Consider the following 23,254-nt stretch of genomic DNA (forward strand, 5'->3'; position numbering starts at 1 on the left):
GATTGGTTTGGAGAACCATTGGGCCCATGGTGAGACAGAACTGAGCTAAAACTCCATTAGTCGCTTGACTTCCATAACCTCTACTCTGACTTTTGGGCCCCTGCAATGTTTTAGGTCTCTTGGAATTAGTATCATTTCAAAGCCAGAGTCAGTTGTTCCCCAAAAGGTCTAATAATTTCCTTTTCCCCAATGCACAGTTACTCTGGTAAAATGCCAAACATCATTCTGGGGAAGGCTGGGGCAAGAATTGACAGTATAAACTTTCAGAGTGCACTGGGGTCCTTCCTCAGTGGGGCCCAGCCTCTCCTTCATTCCAGGGGTTCGGGATCCATAAACTGGCTCATGTCTAGGAATGTATTGAAGGGATGTGACTCTCTGTTTTTATGATTTAGGTTCGACTTTTATTCACTTGACCTAGAACTTTTCTGCTTCTACAGAGAAGTACAAATTTAGTAGGCTTCCTATCTATTTCACTTCTAGGAACACCATGATCAATTAATCAACACCATAAGTCAGCATGAGTCAGACTGTTCTGATTGCTGCTTTGACTCTGCTGTACATTAAGGTAACCATGTCCACTTTGCCTTCAGTGGTTGAATATTGTCACTTGGCCCCTACCACCTCAGGATTCAATTACCCTCTTTGCATTTAGGTTTCCCAATGCAGTGACTGCATTTCCCACTGTGAGGTCTGATCTACAGAGAAAGCAACCATAGAGTATTCAAGGTGTCAACTGAAAAAAAATGCGCAACTTAAAAGTTGAAAATTATGTTGCATTTGGAACATAACTGAGGACTTAAGCCTGGGATACAGCCTCTCAGATAGCTCTGGGGACAGTTCCAAAGAGAAACAGAATATATAGGAGTTTTGCAAAAAAAACCCCAAGTAATCAAACATCAAAACTTTCCTGCTAATTAAAGGAAAACCAGACGTCTCAAGTTAACGATTTTAACACTTTTCTATGTATGGGAAGATGTAAGAATCTGGGCCTAATAAAATTATTCCTTTGATATGCACTTAAACTATCTAGGGCCAGTATCCTGTTTTTCTACATCTTAAATCCCCTCAGGGTGCACTATCAGGGGTGGCTGCAGTGGCTGGTGGCTTGGTGGCTGCAACATCCTTTGTTTACTGGTATGGCAGGTGACATTCTTTGTCCACAAAGGATATTGGGGATCCTCTCATAGATTTATTCCTCACAGTATTGATGGAAGGTAAAACTTCTGGAACCCCCCCAGTCAGGTGAGCAGGTTTTAAGTGACAAATCTACTCTAACATTCCTCTATCCCTAAGCCTCTGAAGCTCTTCTCTAGCTTAAACTGAGGCAAGTCCAGCATTTCCAGGGTACTCATGGGGGGCTACCTTTTGGCCTGTGTTTCAGCCAACCAACCAACAAAACTGCTAGAGCCCTTTCTAATTCCTCAAGCTGCAACAGTAAATGCAGAAGCCCTATTTAGTGAGCCCATGCATTCAGCCTCATTCAACCTTATAAGGAATTCCTTCTTCCATTTTCCCACACCTTTAGTACTTATTCCCACACATTTCCCAAGATTTTGTCTGTGTAACTTAGAAAATGGAAGTCATTATTTTGGAATGTAATGCACTTCCTCATGAGTCACAGATTGTATCCCACCTTTAGGGACCTGCTGAGCTTGAGTCTAGTTAAAGGTCCAGAAGTAAGGTGGGGTGGTAGGGGTGGGTCCTGAGGAGACTAATAATTATGTTACATGACAATTGCGTCAGGGGAGGCTATGACCCTTTCCTCAGGCAATGCAGGGTTAATCCTCTCAGAAGGAGATGGAAAGGCTGATACCCTGTATGTAGAGAGGCCGCTTCCACTGGGGTTGAGGAAGCCATCTCTGCTGGGGCCGGGGAGGCCAATACCACTGGTAATAAAAGATTCATCACAGTTTAGGGGCTCAATATCCCCAGCTTCATCAGGATCTTCCCACGGGTCCCCATCCCGACTTATAAGATCCAGTTCTTTCCCAATCAATGCCCTCACATTGATTCAACAGTAGATGCCCTTCAAAACTGGGAGTTCAACTTGCATTGTAATTCAACCAGTTGCAGGATGAGGTTCTGTGATTGATTTCCAGCCCTGTAGCTACAGGAGACAGTGGTCTCCTTCAGGGCACATGGTCATTTATGTGGCACTTGAGCTGGGAGTTCAAATCACCAAGTTCATCCTTTTCTTTCAGTGACATAAGAAGCAACAGAACAACATAATTATATACACTGGTTTTCCAAAAATGTTCAAAAGTATCATATACGTTCATCCCAGAGAAATTAAATTTTATGTCCATGCAAATATCTCTACATGATTGTTTCTAGCAGCTTTGTTTGTAATAGTCCCAAACTAGAAACAATAAAAATGTTCTAGAATAAGTGAATGGTTAAACAAACCGTGGTACATTAATACTATGAAACACTACTTAACAGTAAAAAGGATTAACTACTGATACATGCAAGTACTTGGATGGATCTCAAAAAACATGCTGGATGAAAAAAGCCAACATTTGAGGTTGGTGTTTGAAGGTCACATATTATATGAATACATTTATATAGCATTCTCAAGATGACAAAGAAGGAGACAGATAAGTGGTTGCCAAGTTTTAGGGATGGTGCATGGGGGCCAGGGTGGGAGGAAGGTAAGTGTGACTATATATCGGGGTAACAGGAGGGAGATCTTTGTGGTGATGGAACAGTTATGTATCTTGATCTTGGTGGTGGCAACACATGTGATAATGTGGCACACATATACCTTGTAGCAATGTCAATTTCCCAGCTTTGATAGTATCCTATTGTTACATAAAATGTAACCAATTAGGAAAACCGCATGAAGATTACTTGGGGCTTTACTGTCCTATTTTTGCAACTTCCTGTCAGTTTATAATTATTTCAGAAGAAATCATTAAAAACAGTAATGTGTTCAAATAAGAAAAAGTCTATATAGAAGTGTTTTTTTGAGGGTGCTAAACTCTTCAAGACAACTTCAACTTTCAGGCAGTCATTTTATCATTTGTAACATAATAAGGGAAGCAAAAATTGTATTAGGGACTATATCTTGGGGAAAATTTAATGTAATTTTTGACACACTGTATTAGAAACATTCGTTTCTGCTGAATAATATTTGCTAACTTTTGAGATAGGTTAACCACAGGTAAGTAAGTCTAGTAACCAATGAATAACATTAACAGAAAGGCAGTCTCTTAAGATACGTGATATCATGCTCTATGGAATTTTTCATTAATTTAGACAATTTTGTAGAGCTCCGATGTCAAGGTAAGTGACAAGTCCAAAGCTGCTGAAACCTAATGAGAATTACAAGAGGTTACATGGTAAATTGTGGCAAACCGATTCCAGCGGTCCCCAACTTTTTTGGCACCAGGGACCAGTTTCGTGGAAGACAGTTTTTTCCACGGAAGCAGGGGGGATGGTTTAGGCAGTAATGTGAGCTACAGTGGCGGGCGTGATTCAGGTGGTAATGCAAGCAGTGTGGAGCAACAGATGAAGCTTCTCTCTCTCTCTCACCCACTGTTCACCTCCTGCTGTGCCCCCTGGTTCCTAACAGGCCTCGCACAGTGGGTTGGGGACCCCTGGATTAAGCGGTGAAAATAAAGAGTTACAGAGCTGGTATAGAATTTAAGGACTTCACAGTGACATATTGTTTGAGAGACTCTGAAGTGATTTCGTGGTGTTTCCAAGTTTGCTGGGGACTGGGGACCAGGCCCAACCCAGACTATTTGGCCCCTGTACCGTGATCTTCCCTGAGAGCCAGGCTCTGTTGCTTTCCTGCACACTCCCCGCTCTTTCCTCACAAGTTGTCTTCGTAGCACTGTGCAGCTTTAGCCAGATTTCAGGGCACAGAGAGCCTGCCTTGAACTGAGAGCATCTCTCCCACACATGCGCTTGAGGGCAGCCTGGGCTCTGCTCAGCTCTGAAGAGTCAGTCTTCAATGAACCCTGTTACAGTTAAGGAGCTTCTCTGTAGCTTAAAATACTTGAGAAAGAGGAAAGAAAACTATTTTAGAAAGTATCTAATTGGAGCTATCCCAATCATATTTTTCATCAATGACTTTTGTGATTCCAGGCTTTTATAAGCGCAATGATTCTGACACATTTTTAGGGAGAAAAGAGAGTGTTCTTTCCTACTTTAGTTATACTCTTTCAGTCACTGTAGTTTCATATTATTGAATGTACAAGACCAAAAACATCCACATATTCATATTCGCATTTGGAAAGATGTGCTTTAAAAATGTTTTTAAAATGCATTCTCACTATCAAAGTCACAAGAATACCTTCTGCGATAGGGAGGAAAAGGTGACTGTTATTTCTCTGTAAAATCAAATATGATACAGACCAAGTGGTAGGCATTCAACGAACGTGGTCCCCAAGACCATGTGTGGTGGTGATAAAGCCCTGGGATAGGAGTGCTGGCCAGGTCCTTGGTCTCTGGGTGAGTTCTCTTCATCTGTTCCATTAGAGGACTGGTCCAGAGTCCTTTCAGCTTACGCATTCAATGATTCTGTCCCACTAGTTCTTAGGCAAAATAAAACAGAACAAAACAAAACAAAATCAATAAAAACCACTTAAAAAGTAAATGAGAAAACTCTGCCTGACCTAATGTGAAGGAGTCACTTACTGTTCCCTATTTTGAATGGTATCCTTGTAATACCTATAAGTGGTTATCTATCTGGGTATTAAAATGTTTTCATAAGGACCTGCTGTACAGCACAGGGAAAACACTCAATATTTTGTAATAACCTATATGGGAAAAAATCTGCAAAAGAATATATATATGTATATGTGCATATATATATATGTATGTATAACTGAATCACTTTGCTGTACACCTAAAACTAACACAACATTGTAAATCAACTATACTTCAATAAAATAAATAAATAAATTTTAAAAATTGTGTTTTCATGAGTAGATGCTCCATGAGCGAGCTGCTGGCAGGGGAAAATGCAGTGTGCTGCATCCGTGTGCTTTTTCTGTGCCAAGTATTATTTGAGGAAGGAAGAAAACCTGCAACAATTCTGCTTTTGCAACATGACTTGAATCACCAGAATGTCTAGAATTCCTGTGTTCTCGAGGTGCTATCTTTCAGTTAGCATGGAATTAAGGAGATGAGGGGAATGGAAGTCTAAAATTCAATCCTTAACTGTGAAATGCTTATTAGTGGAGGTACATAAAGCTTAATATATTGGAAAGTGTGTGGACTCGGTCATTTAGTAAAAAATATTTGGGGCTTACTATGTGACAGGCACCGTGTGACTTGCGGTGGATGTGTAAGGCTTGCATGGTGTTCCCAGGAAGCTCAATATTTAGTGTGGCATCTTCACTCTAGTTCTGCCAATAATTAACCACGTGAGCACTTTGGAGTCTGTTTCATCGGCACTAAAAAGGAAAATGAGAGCACAGGGCCTGAGTCTCTCAGGGGTCCCTGTTTGCTTCTATGAACCTGCTGAGAGTAAGGAATGTATTCATGTGTCAGTTGGAGGATAAACTGTTACGTTCTCTTCTTCTTTTGATGTATGTACATATGTATGTATGTGTTTATTATTTATTTATTTAACTGAAGCTTAGGATTCTTATTTTAATTTGGTTCTTCAGTTATACTCTAAATAGAATTTGTTTACAATAGGCTGTTCCTTGACAGCTTTCTTCTGGGAAGACATGAAAATACAACGATTAGGTGTATCAACTCATTCAGAATGACAGTGAATGAAGGGAGCAGATTCCCCTTCTTGGTGCCCCTGGCAGCCAGTGTGAGGGCCTGAACCTTGGGCTCAGCCATTGGGATCCTGCAACCCAAGACTGAGAGTCGTGAAACAAGTGGGGAAAAGATTAAGAAGCAGTCGGATTTTATTGTTGTGATTGCAGTTGTGGAGTTCTTGGGGGAGGGGGGCACCACAGCAGGCAGGAGCAATGGCCTGTCCAGCTATATGGATGGGTCCAGGGCAGCTGAGCTAGAGCTCTTCAGTGGCAGAAGCAGTACCCTGGGTCACATCTTTCTTTTTTTTTTTTTTTTTTTTTGATTGGTATCATTTATTTTTGTTAATTAATTTTTATTGGAGTATAATTGATTTACAACGTTGTGTTACTTTCTGCTGTACAGCAAAGTGAATCAGTCATACATATACATGTATTCACTCTTTTTTAGATTCTATTCCCATATGGGTCATTACAGAGTATTGAGTAGAGTTCCCTGTGCTATACTGTAAGTTCTTATTGGTTATCTATTTTATATATAGTAGTGTGTATATATATATCTTGACCATTTCTATGACACATTGTTTTATAGGACCTGACTATTCTTCTGAACTAGTGACCACTTCCACTTTCACTTGTGAACCATTTAATGACCTGCTTACAAACCCTTTTCTTCCTGTCACTAAGTTGCAACTCTGATTACTTAGAGATGGTCTGACCTATAGGAGGGATGCGTCCACCAGCTGGCACAACAGTGGCTCCACTGAATTAAAGCTGATGCTGCCCCTGGCATCCTGGGCTCTGCTGATCACTAGGCAAGCTGGGAAAAAAGTGTTATGAGATGGGTGGGAGAAATCCTTTCTGATGATCAAAGGGATCTTGTGTGCTGCCTGCCTACATCTATATCTTATGAAAATTCAAGAGGCAACAACACCACATTGGCTGGGCTGTGAAGGTCTCAGTTCCTTCAGAAATGAAGGTCTGGATCATGTCACCAAGTGAAGACACCAATGAGCCTGGTGCTGGCTGAGAACAAGGTGACCATGGAGCAGAGAATGGCTGAGGGACGTCACAGTATCACGAATGATGCAGAAGCACATGCCTACACATGTTTCCTTCCATGCTCCATAACTCATTTTCCTCCCCCATCCCTTTCCCTTGTCAGACCATTTTATATAGACCACTATAGTGATGGTTACATTCACCATTACTCTGTGGGTTTCTGATGATGTAGATGTGCCTGTGACCATCTTAGAGGAGGATTAGACAACATCCAGAGACCCTAGGATTGGGGCTGGATGCAGAGACTTGAGGTTTTCTGCCTTTGGTGAGTGGGTGGTACCCTTCCTTATCTGAAAGATAATTGTGTTCAGCAGGACTTACAATTTCTGGAATTTGAAGTGTGTATGTTACTGACCAGGGTTCTTGGCCTCCTTAATCAATAGAAATTGATCAGAGACCAGACAAGAAATTCAGGCAAAGCTTTATTGGGACCCCTGCTGCAGCAGGGGGAGCGAGAACAAGCAACAGGTTCCCTTGCTCGCTTCCTGGGGGTGGGGGTGGGGGCAGCTGGTTCCTTATATGGGGGGGAGGTAGTGGTGTGTCCCGGGGTTGGGCCGGAGGGGTGGCTTAGGTGGTCTGCCCACCCCTTTGGTGGTGCTGAGTGCAGGGGGCATGCGCAGAGCCCAGCCTTTGCTCCCGACCCCCGTTTTTGCTTCTAGCTCTTCAGAAGTGGCAGTTGGGCTTTTTTGTCTTTCTGTATCTTTTGTCCAGAATTTGCCCCAACTGTGCATGCACGCAGTTATTTTTAGTCCCTTATAGTTTCTTCGCATTTTGTTGCTCTAAGAGACATTTGTCCAGGTGCAAGCACTGCAGCACTGCAGCAAAGGCTCCCAGGTCCCAGCCTGTTTCATGTACATGAATAGATGTAAATCTGGGAAACTGTGCTTGTTATTTTTCGACTGTCCAGCACCCACCCGCCCCTGACTCTGCGGAATTAACCCAGATGTGATTTCCTATTGAGAGGCAGCGTGTTTCCTGCTACTGTGGAAACCACTTCACCTGCAGATGAGAGTGGGGCTGTGACCTGCACTCTGTGTTAAGCAGGTTGTTGTTCTTTTCTTCCACCCTTTTTCTTCTCCTTCTTCTTCTTCTTCTTCTTCTTCTTCTTATTTTGGGATAAGAACACAACGTAAGATCTATCCCCTTAGCAAATTTTTAAGAGCACGTACAGTGTTACTAACCAGAGGCACTATTCTGTACAGAAGATCTCTAGGACTTATTCATCTTGCATAACTGGAACTTTGTTCCCTTTAACTAACACCTTCTCTTTTCCCCCTCCCCTCAGCCCCTGCCAACCACCATTCTACTCTGTGCTTCTGTGATTTGACGATTTTAGATTCCTCACGTAAGTGGTATCATGTAGTATTTGTCCTTCTGTGTCTGACTTATTTCACTTAGCATAATTTTTCCACATTCATTCATGTTGTCACAAATGGCAGGATTTCCTTCTTTTTTAACACTGAGTAATAGTCCATTATATATATCTCACATATCTTTTATCCATTCGTCTGTTGATGGACATTTAGGTTGCTTCCACATCTTGGCTATTGTGAATAATATTGTTGCAGTGAATGTAGGAGTGCAGACATCTTAATGAGATCCTGATTTCAATTCCATTAACTATATACCCAGAAGTAGGGGAGGTTCCTCAAAAAAAACTAAAAATAAGAGGATTGTTAGCTCCTGGTTGGTCCTGAACAGGCAAAAATAAAGGGGGCAGCAGGGTCCAACCAAAAGGCAAATATGGTCCTGCCCCCTCACCCACTCCCACCCTTGATCCAGGGGTATTTGGTTTCTACTTATTTCCCAAGCCCAGTCCTTCAGCCTCTTATTGATTCTGTGAGCCCATAAGATGCTTTAATAAATTCTCCGTTTCTTAAGAAAAATTGTCCAATAATGTTGCTCCCAACAAAGAATTATGCTACTCCTTACTGTCAAAAGGAATTTTACATTTATAATTCAGAGTTTACTGAATTGCAGTATAGTGCAGGCCTTGTAGTTTCATTACAAAGGAAATCCTGGTTTACTCCATTAAAAATCTGTGACCTAAAATAGAAGTTGAGTCAGATTTTTATTGACTCAAGCAACAACGAAGAGTTCTGTTCTTGTGGAGTTTTGATAAATGCCTTAAGAAACTTAAGGATATCAAAGTGATTTAGAGAATTTCAATAACCTTCCCAAAACATGTTCATACATGCTATCCTTATTCTAAATTGAGAAATGTGTAATGCAGTTGTATTATTTTGTGTGTTGATATTAATAATCCATAGAGGTTTTTCTTTACTTTCTGATCATGAAACTCCACCCCTAGGGAATTCTGGCCTTTCCATGAAAACAAAATTCTCCATAAAAAGCTGTGGGGTGGGACCCTGGGATCCCACTCCAGCAGATGCCTTTATTTGATTTGATTACTTGTGTTGTTCTTCATCCCATTAGTTCCTTGCAATAAAAATTTCAAATGTTGCTTGTGAGACTGAAATGCCAATTAGTTGAATCAGATGAGAATCTGGGTCGATGATGATGAGTCCTTATACCCTTCCCACCTCCTAGGGTGTGAAATAGGCAGTTATGCCACATGGTATTTCCATATAAACTCTATCAAAACATAAGCTTATAAGTAATGACAAAAACTGAGACAATAACTTACCTCTATAAAATATATTTTGAGATAGAAAGATATATGTGTAAGTCCAGCTGTAAATTCAGGCTCAATTCTGAAAGATGATTATTATTCAGACCCTGAAAGAGTTTTTTGTTTTAATTTATTTTCTTGAAGTATAGTTGACTTTACAATGTTGTGTTAATTTCTGCTCTACAGCACAGTAATCCAGTTATATATATGTGTATATATATATATATATATATATATATATATACACACACACATATATATGTGTGTATATATATATACACACATATATATGCGTATATGTATATATATACACACATATATATATATATATATATGCATTCTTTCTCATATTCTTTTCCATTACAGTTTATCACAGGATACTGAATATAGTTCCCTGTGCTATATGGTAGCACTTTGTTGTTTATCCAGCCTATATATACTAGTTTGCATCTGCTAATCCCAAACTCCCAGTACTTCCCCCCACCCCCCCACATGGCAACCACAAGTCTGTTCTCTACAGACCTTGAAAGTGTTTTGAATATTTTGGATTAGATAAACAGGAAAACAAACATTCCATATTCTATCAAGAAGGATGAGAAAAAGGAATCAGGTAGATGTGTTCCAAATTTTGAAATTTTAACTTCAACTAAATATGAATGCATACCCTGTGCTTCCCCTCAAACAGATTTACATTTAATTAAGAGTAGGAGGAAAAATTCTGTTCTGAAAGAGACGGAGACTGTTTATGGGAATCGAGACGATTACTTCTGAGGGTGGGAACAGTAATAATAATAGTTGAATCTATAAAGATCCTGCTATGGCCAGGCATTGTACCAAGTCTTTCACGTGCGTTAATTCATTTAATCCTCACAGCACCTCTGTGAATCTGACATATTATTATCCCCATTTTACAGATGAGGAAGCTGAAGCACAGACAGGTAAATGACTTGCCCAAGTTCCACAGCTTCTGTGAAAAGCTAATTTTCAAAGTAAACATTTTAGTGCTATTTGACTTTTTAAACTATGTGCCTCTATTAATTTTGTGACTAAAATTTTAAAATTCCAATTGAATAGAGATTTTTTGCTTCCATTATATTTTTTTCTGGAAAAAATATTATTAAGTTTGCCCCCAAATACCACTGAATTATAAAGTTGCTTTTTACAGTTATACATCCAAAACTTAATGCAAAATTGAGATCTAAAGATAATAGGCAATATCTTATATTGGTGTTTGTAATATCAGGGCACAAACTTTTAGAAGTGACTTTGTTAGCCAGCCCTCCTGTAACTAAATCTATTTGGAAATCTCAGCCTATTTTCTTAAGGTGTCTTTAAAATGAATTATCAGAGTGGCTGGGCACATCTGTACTTAAAACACTATTTGTCTAATTGCTTCTACTTAAGTAAACATTACATATTACTAGAGATTTCAAGTTGATTTTAAATTAAATAAGATCTAGTAAAACAAAGAGCAACATAAACTGTTTTAACTTGCCCCTTGCTTTTGTTGTTTTGTTTTGTTTTTTTCTTCTTTTCAAAGAGTTTCTTACCAATTTCTTCAAAGGAAATCAGGAAACTCTACATGTTTAGATAAAGTTCTATCTATATCATAAGACTCAGGACTTCAGATGAAAAAGGTTTTATAGATAATCCTCCTCCTCTTGAAATATTTATAATAATTCAGGACATACCTTCTGGTCAATCATATCATCTAGATAAATACTATTTTTAGTTTTTATTACTTATTCAGTACCTATGGAGTATTACATAATGCAGTGTAGTCCAATTTATATATGAAATACAAATTTAAATAACTGAATTTGGTGTATAGTGCACCTTTATTTCTTTTAAACATAGACATATTTTAAGAGGTGAGCTTTATTAACTTTACATGGACATATCTTTTTGGAAGTGGAGTATTAAGTTTGAATAGAATAAAGGTTTACAAATGGATATTGGCTAATATATGCATTTATATATATACATATGTTATAAAAATAATTTTGTTTTATTCTCTAAAACATCACATACATGTTTTCACCCTGGGGATCGTTCCTATGTAAGTCAGTGCCTTAAAATATATATGCTAATAAACAATATTCAATGTGCTACAAAAATAATTTAGTTAAATATTTAAATGAACTTACCTTCTAGTTACCTCATTTCAATATTTATAGATTATAGGAATGAAGTACAGGAAACTGAATTTTACCTTATAGGGAACTTGCATTCAGGAGCACCATCAATTTTAGCCTGCAATGATTGTGCAAATATGTCTAAGAAAAGAAGCATGCACTTAGATGCAGGAATTCTTCCATCTTACAGCTTACAGTGTTTAAGAAGTTGATCTATATGCATATATAATAAGAAAGCTTTTAAAAATATGCCTTTGAAATTCAGTTGTTTATACAAATATTTTTAGGACAATAAGTTTGAAGAATATGACAAGAATTTAGAGCACCAAAGTGTTTTGTTTTTTTTTTCATTGCCAGGTGGTTAAACATCTTTGTCATAAAGCTACAGTAAAGGCACTCATGTGAAATGTACATGTGTGAGGTGTAAGAAGGGATCTCCTCTCTTGGTTACACTATTGCCAATAGCTATTTCAGTCTCGTGAATTCAAACATAATTGGTTGATGCTCCAAGCTTAGAGTCCAAAATCATCCACATGTTTTTGATTGAAATCTCCCAAGATCTTAGATAATACTAAAACAAGGGTGGGAAGATGTTATATGGAGAACAAATGGAGCACAAGTACAATGAAATGTGATTTTTCACTTGATGAAACAGAGGTGAATTAGAAACTATAGAAGAGAGTGTACAAACTACCCCAAATAACAGCGATCTAAAGTCCCTATTAAAAGCTAGGTTTTCATAGGATATTTTAAAAGAATCAAAAGAAATCATTTTTTTTGGTTTTAGTTCTTCAGCTTTTTTTTTTTTTTTTTTTTATATATATATATTTGTTCCTCTGTATGTGTTGTGTCTTTTATTTTCTGGATATTTTAAAGATTTTCTCTTTATCTTTACTCATCAGTAATCTGAGTATGATGTGCCCAGGCATGGTTTTCTTTGTATTGATATTTATCATGTTTGGGGTTTTCTTTTTTTTTTTTTTTTTAATTAATTAATTTATTTATTTATTTTTGGCTGTGTTGGGTCTTCGTTTCTGGGCGAGGGCTTTCTCTAGCTGCAGTGAGCGGGGGCCACTCTTCATCGCGGTGCGCGGGCCTCTTATTATCCTGGCCTCTCTTGTTGCGGAGCACAGGCTCCAGACGCGCAGGCTCAGTAATTCTGGCTCACGGGCCTAGTTGCTCCACGGCATGTGGGATCTTCCCAGACCAGGGCTCGAACCCGTGTCCCCTGCATTAGCAGGCAGAGTGTCAACCACTGTGCCACCAGGGAAGCCCCCGAGTTCTTCAGCTTTTTTATAAGATAGCCTCAATTTAAAATAATTACACTCATTAGTTTCACTCAGTAAGAGAATGCGATTCTGTGCTATCAGTTTGTCAGACATATATCACAAAATAGAACAACCGAATAAAATAATTGAGCATCCCTTCTCCAGACCGTCTTCCTCTCTGTTGCGCTCATGTTCCCTCTTTCTAACCCCTAATTTCTATTCGTGGCAAGCCCTCCACCTCGGGTGACGCTTACTGTGTGAGTCCCCATAAACCAGACGTCCATCTGTTCTTTCTTCTTTCGATTACTTCCGATGATAAAGCCACTCCTCTGTTACTGAGGTGGTGGCAACAACGGATATTTGTAGTGCGGTCCATCTTTTGTATGCCCTTCATTGAAGGCTGCTGAGTTGGTAGCTTCACGAAGGAGGATGCACTCTTCGGCATTTGTACGTGTGTGTTTGGGGAAGAGGGTTTTGTAATCCTTTTCATTCAGAAAGAAATGCTGACAGCTTCACTCCAAATTAATATTGTGTACTTTTCCATGCCATCAATATTGACATTTGGAAATCTTATTCATTAGTCCGTGATCTGGAAGGAAACTATTTTAATGGCTCTTGGCCCTTGCATCTGTGATTCTCTTGTCATTGAAATCTGTAAAAAAATGATATTAACTCTGAAATTTTATACTTTTAAACATTATTGACTTCCTGGGAAGAAGTGATATGTTAGAACCTTACAGCATACACTTCAGCAATAGAAAAACTATTAAGTGCTGTTTATTTAATTTAATAACACAGTCTAGGCCATTTAATTTTTTAGCCAGATTTATTAAGATACAATTCATATAAGATTATAACTCACCCATTTAGAGTGTAAAATTCAGTCGTTTTTAGTATATTCACAGATATGTGCAATGATCACGATGGTTAATTTTAAAACATTTTTGTCACCTCAAGAAGAAATCCCATACCTATCACCCTACTATCCCCACAAGCCTCCTAGCCCTAAGCAATCACTTACTGCATTTTTGTTAAATCTCTAAAACCTTCATGAATCAGCACTTTGCTACAAATCTACAACTCTCTCTGCCACTATTTCTTTAATTAGAAACTTTTTTTTGAGCAGTGTTAGGTTTACAGAAATATTAAGCAGATATAGAGATTCCATTTATTCTATTCTCCTGCCAACGCCCCATTCCCTTTTCCCCAATTATTAACATCTTGCATTAGCGGTACATTTTTACAATTGATGAACCAATACTGATGTATTGTTGTTAATTAAGTTTTACATTAGAGTTCACTATTTGTGTTGTACGTTCTATAGGTTTGGATAAATGTATAATGACATGTATTGACCATTACAGTCTCATACATAATAGTTTCACTGCCCTAAAAATTCTTGTAATCTACCTGTTCATCATTCCTCTCTTGTCCCTAATTCCTGGCAACCCCTAATCTTTTTAGTGTCTCCATAATTTTGCCTTTTCCAGAGTGTTGTAGAGTTGGAAGATTTTCTTCCATGTTATCTTCCAGAAGTTTTATAGCTTTGTGTTTTATGTTTGGGTCTGTGCTCTATTTTAACTTAATGTTCGTGAAAGGTGTAAGGTTTGTTTCTAAATTCACTTTTTTTTTTTTTTTTGCATGTGGATGTCTAGTTATTCCAACATTGTTTGTTGAAAAGACTATCTTTGTTCATCATATTGCCTCTGTTCTTTTGTCAAAATCAGCTGACTGTATTTGTCTTGGTCTGTTTCTGGGCTTTCTATTCAGTTCCATTGATCTATTTGTCTATTCTTTTGCCCATACCACACTGTCTTGATTACTGTTAACTTTATAGTAAGTCTTGATTTTGGGTAATGTTAATCCTCCAACTTTGTTCTCTCCCTTCAATACTGTGTCAGCCATTCTGGGTTTTTATAAACTTTAGAATCAGTTTGTCAATATCCACAAGATCACTTGGGATTTTGATTGGGATTAATTAAATCTGTAGATCAAGTTGGGAAGAACTGACATCTTAACAATTTTGATCATCCTATACATGACCATGTAGTATCTCTCCATTTGTTTAAATTATTTGGTTTCTTTCATCACAGGTTTATAGTTTTTCCTCATATAGATATTACACATATTTTCTTAGACTTATACCTAAGTATTTCATTATTGGGTGTTAATGTAAATGATATTGTGTTTTTAATTTCAAAACCCAGGTGTACATTGCTGGTGTACAGGGAAGCAATTAATTTGTATATGTGAAAAATGTATCCTGCAACCTTGCTATAATTGCTTATTAGTTCTCAAAGTTTTTTGTTGATTCTGTGAGATTTCCTACATAGATGATCATGTCATCTACAAAAACAGTTTTATTTCTTCCTTTCCAATTTATATACTTTTAATTTCCTTTTTTGGTCTAATTATATTAGCTGTGAATTCTAGGACAATGTTGAAAAAAATGTGTTGAGGCGATATCCTTGCCTTGTTCTTTTTTATTTATTTATTTATTTATTTTTGGCTGTGTTGGGTCTTCGTTTCTGTGAGGGCTTTCTCTAGTTGCGGCAAGTGGGGGCCACTCTTCATCGCGGTGCGTGGGCCCCTGACTATCGTTGCCTCTCTTGTTGCGGAGCACAGGCTCCAGGCGCGCAGGCTCAGTAGTTGTGGCTCACGGGCCTAGCTGCTCCGCGGCATGTGGGATCTTCCCAGACCAGGGCTCGAACCCGTGTCCCCTGCATTAGCAGGCAGATTCTCAACCACTGCGCCACCAGGGAAGCCCCCTTGCCTTGTTCTTAATCTTAGTGAGAAAGCATCTAGTTTCTCACTAATAAGTATTATATTAGCTGTAGGTGTTTTGTAAATTCTCATTATTAAGTTGCAATAGTTCCCTTCTATTTCTAGTTTACTGAACGTTTTTGTCATGAATGAATGCTGGATTTGTCAAATGCTTTTTCTGTATCTATTAATAGGACCATATAGTTTTTCTTCTTTAACCTGTTTATATGATGAATTACACTAGTTGGTTTTCTTATGTTGAACCAGCCTTGTATACCTGGAATAAATCCCACTTGCCCATGGTGTATAATTCTGTTCATACATAGTTGGATTTGATTGACTAATATTTTGTTCAGGATTTTTGCAACTATATTCATTTGTCTGAATTTTTCCTTTTTTTTTGTAATGCTTTGTATGCTTTTGGTGTTAGCATAATGCTGGTTTCATAGAATGAGTTAGAAAGTATTCATTCTAGTTCTATTTTTAGAGAATAAGCATACATTTTCCCTAAAATATTTGTTAAAATTCACCAGTGAACCAATCTGGCCCTAGTGCTTTCTTTTCGGCAGGTTATTAATTATAGTTTCAAATCCTTTAACAGATATAGGCCTATTGAGATTGTCTGTTTCTCCGTGTGTAATTTTGGTGCTGGAACAACTGGACAGCTACATGCAAAAAAAAAAAAAAAAGATAAAGAAGATGTGGCACATATATACAATGGAATATTACTCAGCCATAAAAAGAAATGAAATGGAGGTATTTGTAATGAGGTGGATGGAGTTAGAGTCTGTCATACAGAGTGAAGTAAGTCAGAAAGAGAAAAACAAATACAGTATGCTAACACATATATACGGAATCTAAGGAAAAAAAAAAAAAGGCCATGAAGAACCTAGTGGCAAGACGGGAATAAAGACACAGACCTACTAGAGAATGGACTTGAGGATATGGGGAGGGGGTGGGGTGAGATGTGACAGGGTGAGAGAGTGTCATGGACATATATACACTACCAAATGTAAAATAGATAGCTAGTAGGAAGCAGCCGCATAGCACAGGGAGATCAGCTCGGTGCTTTGTGACCACCTAGAGGGGTGGGATAGGGAGGGTGGGAGGGAGGGAGATGCAAGAGGGAGGAGATATGGGAACATATGTATATGTATAACTGATTCACTTTGTTATAAAGCAGAAACTAACACACCATTGTAAAGCAATTATACTTCAATAAAGATGTTTAAAAGATGTTTAAAAAAAAAAAATGAATCTAGACAAAGACCTTACACTTTTCCTATACATTAAATGGATCTCAAAATGGATCATAGAACTCAATATAAAATGCAACAGGACTTCATTAAAATAAAATAATAATAAAATAAAATGTAATGCCCCCGGTAAGCCTTTTTAGATTCTTAAATCATGTGTTTCTCCCTAATTATGCCTTAATTTCACCTGGTTTATACCTCTGCAATATTTATAAAAGAAATCTTGCATGTTATATGTACATGCCTATCAACTCCATTGGACTGTGACCTCGTTGAGGGCTGGTAGGATGTGTCATTCATCTTTGGTGCCAGTTCAACATTTGTTCTGGTACAAAATAGTAAGTAGAATATATCCTTTGAATTGAACAATGCAGAGTTTTTGTTAATTTAAAATTCAGTTTCACAGGCCTACAATTACTAAATGGTATAGGGACACAAAACTCTTTATAACTAAAACATTCACGAGTACATTTATGAAATCAGTGTCCTCTCAGCTCTCCTTTGCTCATCATGGTGGAATTGATCCCCACCCACCAGGTCAGGTGTTTGATTAGTTCTTTTTGATAGGGGAATGGTGCCAATAACCACTAATCAAAACAATTGCAATGAAGTTGATTGCAAGGGAAATAGTCCCATCAAAGGAGTATGATTAGACTTGGTAAAAGAGGGGCAAAGGGAAGGGAGAAGGAAAAGCAGAAGTGTACAAGCAATCTCCCCAAGTAAGGGGGAAGACTAAAAAGAAGGAAGAGTGGGGCAGTGGTGGAGGTTTTCCCCAGGGTTCTCTCCAGGCAGACAGCGAGAACAAGCAGGGCAGGGAGGTGGTGGTGAGTAAGGACACCTCAGTGTTGTAGGTGTAAGGACACCTACAGTATGGAGCTGCAGGCTTAAACTTTCCAGAATAAATCTCAGCTTTGGATAGGAGCCTGTTATCAGACCCACCCTCAAATCACTAGGCACTAACTATCCTATGGAAAAGGGCAGAGTCCAAAATTTTGATTAAAAATAATATATGAGCTTAAAACAAATATAAGCCTCCATATTTTTAACAGAGAAACTTAACATATCTACTATGTATTGGGAAATCTGAGGTCTTATGAACCCAAATGAAAGCAGGGAAAAGATAGCAGAGATACTGTTTGAAAGTGACCGGTTTTTTGGTGTGTATGTCCATGCAGGTAGCCCTTACTTTGTGTGCCCATGGTTTGTTGACTGGTGCACATTGTGCTACTCACAATTGCTCCTTGTCAAAGTATCATTTTCATAAATTAAACTCATGACTCTCATGCAAATGTAAAATGAGTATATGGCACATATTTAATGAACCCATTAATAAGAGAACTGGCATGATGGTAGTGCTGATTCAAAAAAACTAAATGGGGTAGAAGCTTTTATAGTAGCTGGAAGAATTCTTAAATAGGATTACTGATTTTAGATAAAAAATAGCTAATGTTCTGTAGGGAAAATCAGCTAACATTCTGAATTTTGGAAATTGTATTTTCCATCAGAAAGGAATCATTTGCATCCTTACTGAACAGACATTATTTGTATTGCTATCTGACAGAAATCAAGGTACCAATTAACATCAACCCCTTCAGAATTACACCATACCTTTATCAATAGTAAATAACAAGTTAAACAAAGATGCAAAGGTACATGCCTAGAGATTCAGATAATCCGCAGGCAGGCCTGATAATCAAACCCTAGCATAACTAAGAAAGAACAGGCAAAAGTCCCTTTAGTTTTTTTCAGGCTTTTGGATAATTTTCCTTAACACCATTTTACAAAGGTTTTTCTCTTCCGTATCTTACTGATGTCAAGGAGACTAGAATTACTGGGAAGGGTATTCTCAGATATAATATCAAGTTATCCCATTGTAAAAAATACCAAAAACCAAAAAACTAATCTTGAAGCTATCCACATGATTAAAGAAAAACTATACCATGTGGGGGACAATTTTGAGTGAGAGCAGAAACTGCTCTTAGAAAGCATAGTATTAGTGAGTTCTTACAGGCTCCCAGGTAGCTACATCATCAGAGAGAAGGAAGCACCAGAAGAGGTATTTTACCCATGTTTGGTCAATACGAGGGAGTGCAGAATTGCTTTTGACACAGTCTAGAGGCTGACATTGATACCATGCCAGAGACCCGTAAGCATGTTGTGCTTTCTCAAAGGTCTTCTCTGTGAGCTGAGCTGCCTTCGAACTTAGGACATGAATTGTATGGTTTTACCTTGAGCAAGATTCTGGAAATAGTCTATAAAATAATACCTGCATATAGGCCTCACCTTGGAGAGAGCTCATTACATTCCTGGGCACTGCAGTGCTACCAGATATCATGAGAAATAGAGGCAGGACAAGAATACCAAGGGAGGGCTGCTCAGCATAGATGACTGATGTGACCATTGTGATGATTTGACCAACTCCAAAGTTCATTCCCATGTCACCACTAAAACATTTTTTCCCCTTCATTGCTGATGTCTGAGAGGAAATTTCTTTCCTCTACCCTCTTAGGTTTATTCTTAGGGGCCTGCAAAGTAAACTGACAAATGACAGAATAATGGAAGAAAAAACATAAATTATTTTAATTAATATTTTCTGTGTGAAAGAGTCCAACAGGAAGGAAGTGAAACTCAAAGAAGTAGTTAGACTTGGGGGCTTATATTCCATTTTTAAGAAAGGAAAGGGGGTTTGGAGGAAAGTGAGTAGGAAATATATGGGGAAACTGATGGGAGATAAGCGCTATTTTCATAAGGTTTGTTTATGTAGACTCATCTCAGTGCCCATTCTCCACCTTTGGTGACAAGAGTCACTCTCTTCTTCCTGGTTCGGGAGAGGGGGCCCCGGTCTCAGGGAAAATTCATGCCCTGCTTTTAGGGAGAAAAGGGGAGGGAAGATTTCTTCCTGCATCTGCTGATTTTCAATTGCTTTCAGCTCAAAACCATATTTATGCCAAAGTGGCATTTTTTTTTAAATTTATTTATTTTTGGCTGTGTTGGGTCTTCGTTTCTGGGCGAGGGCTTTCTCCAGCTGCGGCAAGTGGGGGCCACTCTTCATCGCGGTGCGCGGGCCTCTTATTATCGTGGCCTCTCTTGTTGCGGAGCACAGGCTCCAGACGCGCAGGCTCAGTAGTTGTGGCTCACGGGCCCAGTTGCTCCGCGGCATGTGGGATCTTCCCAGGCCAGGGCTCGAACCCGTGTCCCCTGCATTGACAGGCAGATACTCAACCACTGCACCACCAGGGAAGCCCTCCCCAAAGATTTTTATTGTTCCTTTATAAACTTGCCCTCCCACCCCTCTTTGCTCTTCCCATCAACTGACCATTAGACATGATTCCATTAGACGTCAGGTTAATTTGCATATAGAATTTTATATAAATAGAGTCATACAGTATATATTGTTTTTTGCCTGGTTTCTTCCACTGCATAATTATCATGTAATTAATCCACATTCTTGCACTTATCTATAATGTATTTATTTTTATTATCGACTATTCTACTATATGGATTTACCACAAGTTGTTTATCCTTTCACTTACTGATAAATATTTGTGTTGTTTCCAGGTTAAGCATTATAAATAAAACATTTGCTATCATTAATCTTTTTAATTTTAGCCATCTAATAGGTGTGTAGAAGAATACCATTGTGACTTTTGTTTGCATTTCCCTAATGACTATCATATAGAATAGCTTTTTATGTGCTAAATTGCGTTACATATATCTTTGGTAAAGTGTCTATTCAAAATTTTGGGCCACTTTTTCAAAAGGTGGGTTTTTAAATTTGTATTATTATTTTAAAAAATTAAAGTATAATGACACACAACATTATATTAGTCTCAGGTGTACACACAATGATTCAAAATTTGTATATATTGCAAAATGATCATTGCAATAATTCTAGTTAACATCCGTCACCATACATAGTTACAAAATTGTTTTTTCTTGTATTGACAACTTTTAAGATTTACACTCTTAGCAACTTTCAAATATGCTATACAGTATTATTAACTATAGTCTCAGTGCTGTAGTTTACATTCTAATGACTTATTTATTTTATAACTGCCAGTTTGTACCTTTTGATCCCCTTTACCTAGTTCATGCATACCACCATTCCCCCACCTCTGGCAACCACTAATTTGTTCTCTAAATCTATAACCTTGTTTTGTTTATTTGTTTGTTTCTGTTTTCCTTAGATTCCACATATAGGTAAGATCATATGGTATTTGTCTTTCTCTATCTGACATATTTTGCTTAGCATAATGCCCTCAAGGTCCATCCATGTTATCTCAAATGTCAAGATTTCTTTCTTTTTTTATGACTGAATAATATTTCATTGTGTATATATACATTTTTTTAATACATTCATTCATCAGTGGACACTTTGTTTCCATATCTTGGCTATAGTAAATAATGCTGCAATGAACATGGGGGGTGCATATATCTTTTCGAGTTATTGTTTTTATTTTCTTTGTCTAAAAACCCAGAAGTGGAATTGCTGGATCCCATGGGAGTTCCAGTTTTAATTTTTTGAGTAACCTCATACTGCTTTTCACAATGGCTATACCAATTTACTTTCCCACCAAGAGTGCAGAGGGGTTCCCTTTATTCCACATTCTTGCCAATGCTTATCTCTTATGTTTTTGGTGATAGCCATACTAACAGGTGTAAAGTGATATCTCCTTGTGGTTTTGATTCCCATTTCCCAGTAATTAGTGATATTGAGCATCTTTTATGTGCTACCTGTTGGCCATTTGAATACCTTCTTTGGAAAAATGTCTTTTCAGATTCTTTGTTCATTTTTTAATTGGATTATTTGACTTTTCTGCTATTCAGTTGCATGAGTTCCTTACATATTTTGGATATTAACTCCTAATCAAATGTGTGGTTCGCAAATATTTTTTCCCATTCCATAGGTTGCCTTTTCATTTTGTTTATTATTTCCTTTGGTGCTCAGAAGCTTTTTAATTTGATAGAGACTCACTTGTTTGTTTTTTATTTTGTTGCTTGTGCTTTAGGTGTCATATCCAAAAAAATCATTGCCAAGATCCTTGTGAAGAAGGATTTTTTTATGTTTTCATCTGGGAGTTTTATGGAAGCCTGGTTTCAGAGCTTACATTCAAGTCTTTAATCTATTTCGTGTTAATTTCTGTGTATGGCGGAAGACACTGGTCTTGTTTTATTCTTTTACGTGTGGTTGTCCAGTTTCCCCAGCACCATTTATTAAAAAGACTGTCCTTTCCCCATTGTATATTCTTGGCTCCTTTGTTACAAATTAATTTACCATATACATGTGGGTTTATTCCTGGTCTCTCTATTTTGTTCCATTAATCAATGTATCTTTTTTTTTATACCAATATGTATCATAGTTTTGATTACTATAGCTTTGTAATATAATCTGAAATCAGGGAGCATGATGCCTCCAGCTTTGTTCTTCTATCTCAAGACTGGTTTGGCTATTTGGGGTCTTTTGGGATTCCATACAAATTTTAGAATTTTTTGTTCTATGTATGTGAAAAATACTATTGAAATTTTGATGAGGATTGCACTGAACCTGTAGATTGCTTTGAGTAGTATGGACATTTTAACAATATTAATTTTCCCAACCCATGAGCACAAAATATCTTTTTCTTTGTTTCCTCTTCAACTTCTTTCATTAATGTTATAGTTTTCAGTGTACAGGTCTTTCACCTCCTTGGTTAATAAAAGTGTGGGCATCCTTGTCTTGATCCTGATCTCAAAGGAAAATCTTTCAGCTTTCCACCATGGTGTATGATGTTAGCTGTGGACTTGTTATATAAGCCCTTTATTATGTTGAGGTATAGTCCCTCTATACCCATTTTGTTGAGAGTTTTTCTTAAATGAATGTTGAATTTTGTCAAGTGCTTTTTTTCTGCATCTATTGAGATGGTCATATGATTTTTATCCTTCATTTTGTTAATGCAGTGTGTCACATTGATTGATTTGTGGATATTGAACAATCCTTGCATCCCTAGAATAAATCCCAGTTGCTCAGGTATGTGATTCTATTAATTACTGTAGAATCTTGTTTGCTAATGTCTTGTTGAGGATTTTTGCATCTATGTTTACTGTTCATCAGGGATTAAATCTTTGGGAAAGAAATGGGTGATCCAAAATGATTAGGTTATAAAACATGTTCTTATTAGATTCTTGGATTTATTTTTATTAGTAATTATATGAGCCATTTATTGATTTTATTTTTTTGGCATCCTTTTCTGGTTTTGGTATCAGGGTAATGCTGGCCGCCTAAAATGAGTTTCAAAGTGTTTCCACTTCTATTTTTTGGAAAATTTTGAAAAGGATTGGTATTAATTCTTCTTTGAATGTTTGGTAGAATTTACCAGTGAAGTCATCTGGTTCTGGACTTTTTTGTTGGGATATTTTTGATCACTAATTCAATCTCTTC

General features: G+C 37.7%; 1 protein-coding gene and 1 long non-coding RNA gene across 4 annotated transcripts in view; both read left to right on the forward strand.

The window, feature by feature from the left end:
* Positions 1–23,254, forward strand: part of LOC309661718 (stearoyl-CoA desaturase 5-like) — a 386,110-nt gene that overhangs the window by 232,321 nt on the left and 130,535 nt on the right. The window lies entirely within an intron of this gene.
* Positions 22,200–23,254, forward strand: part of LOC309661737 — a 57,438-nt gene continuing 56,383 nt past the window's right edge. For 2 of the 3 annotated variants that reach the window (XR_014264233.1, XR_014264234.1), the window contains exon 1: positions 22,658–22,843. This is a non-coding gene — a long non-coding RNA (uncharacterized lncRNA). The other variant, XR_014264232.1, reaches the window with a different exon arrangement.

This window comes from Balaenoptera physalus (genome assembly GCF_965194825.1).
Source record: "Balaenoptera physalus genome assembly, chromosome: 5".
In the NCBI taxonomy this organism is placed as follows: Eukaryota; Metazoa; Chordata; class Mammalia; order Artiodactyla; family Balaenopteridae; genus Balaenoptera; species Balaenoptera physalus.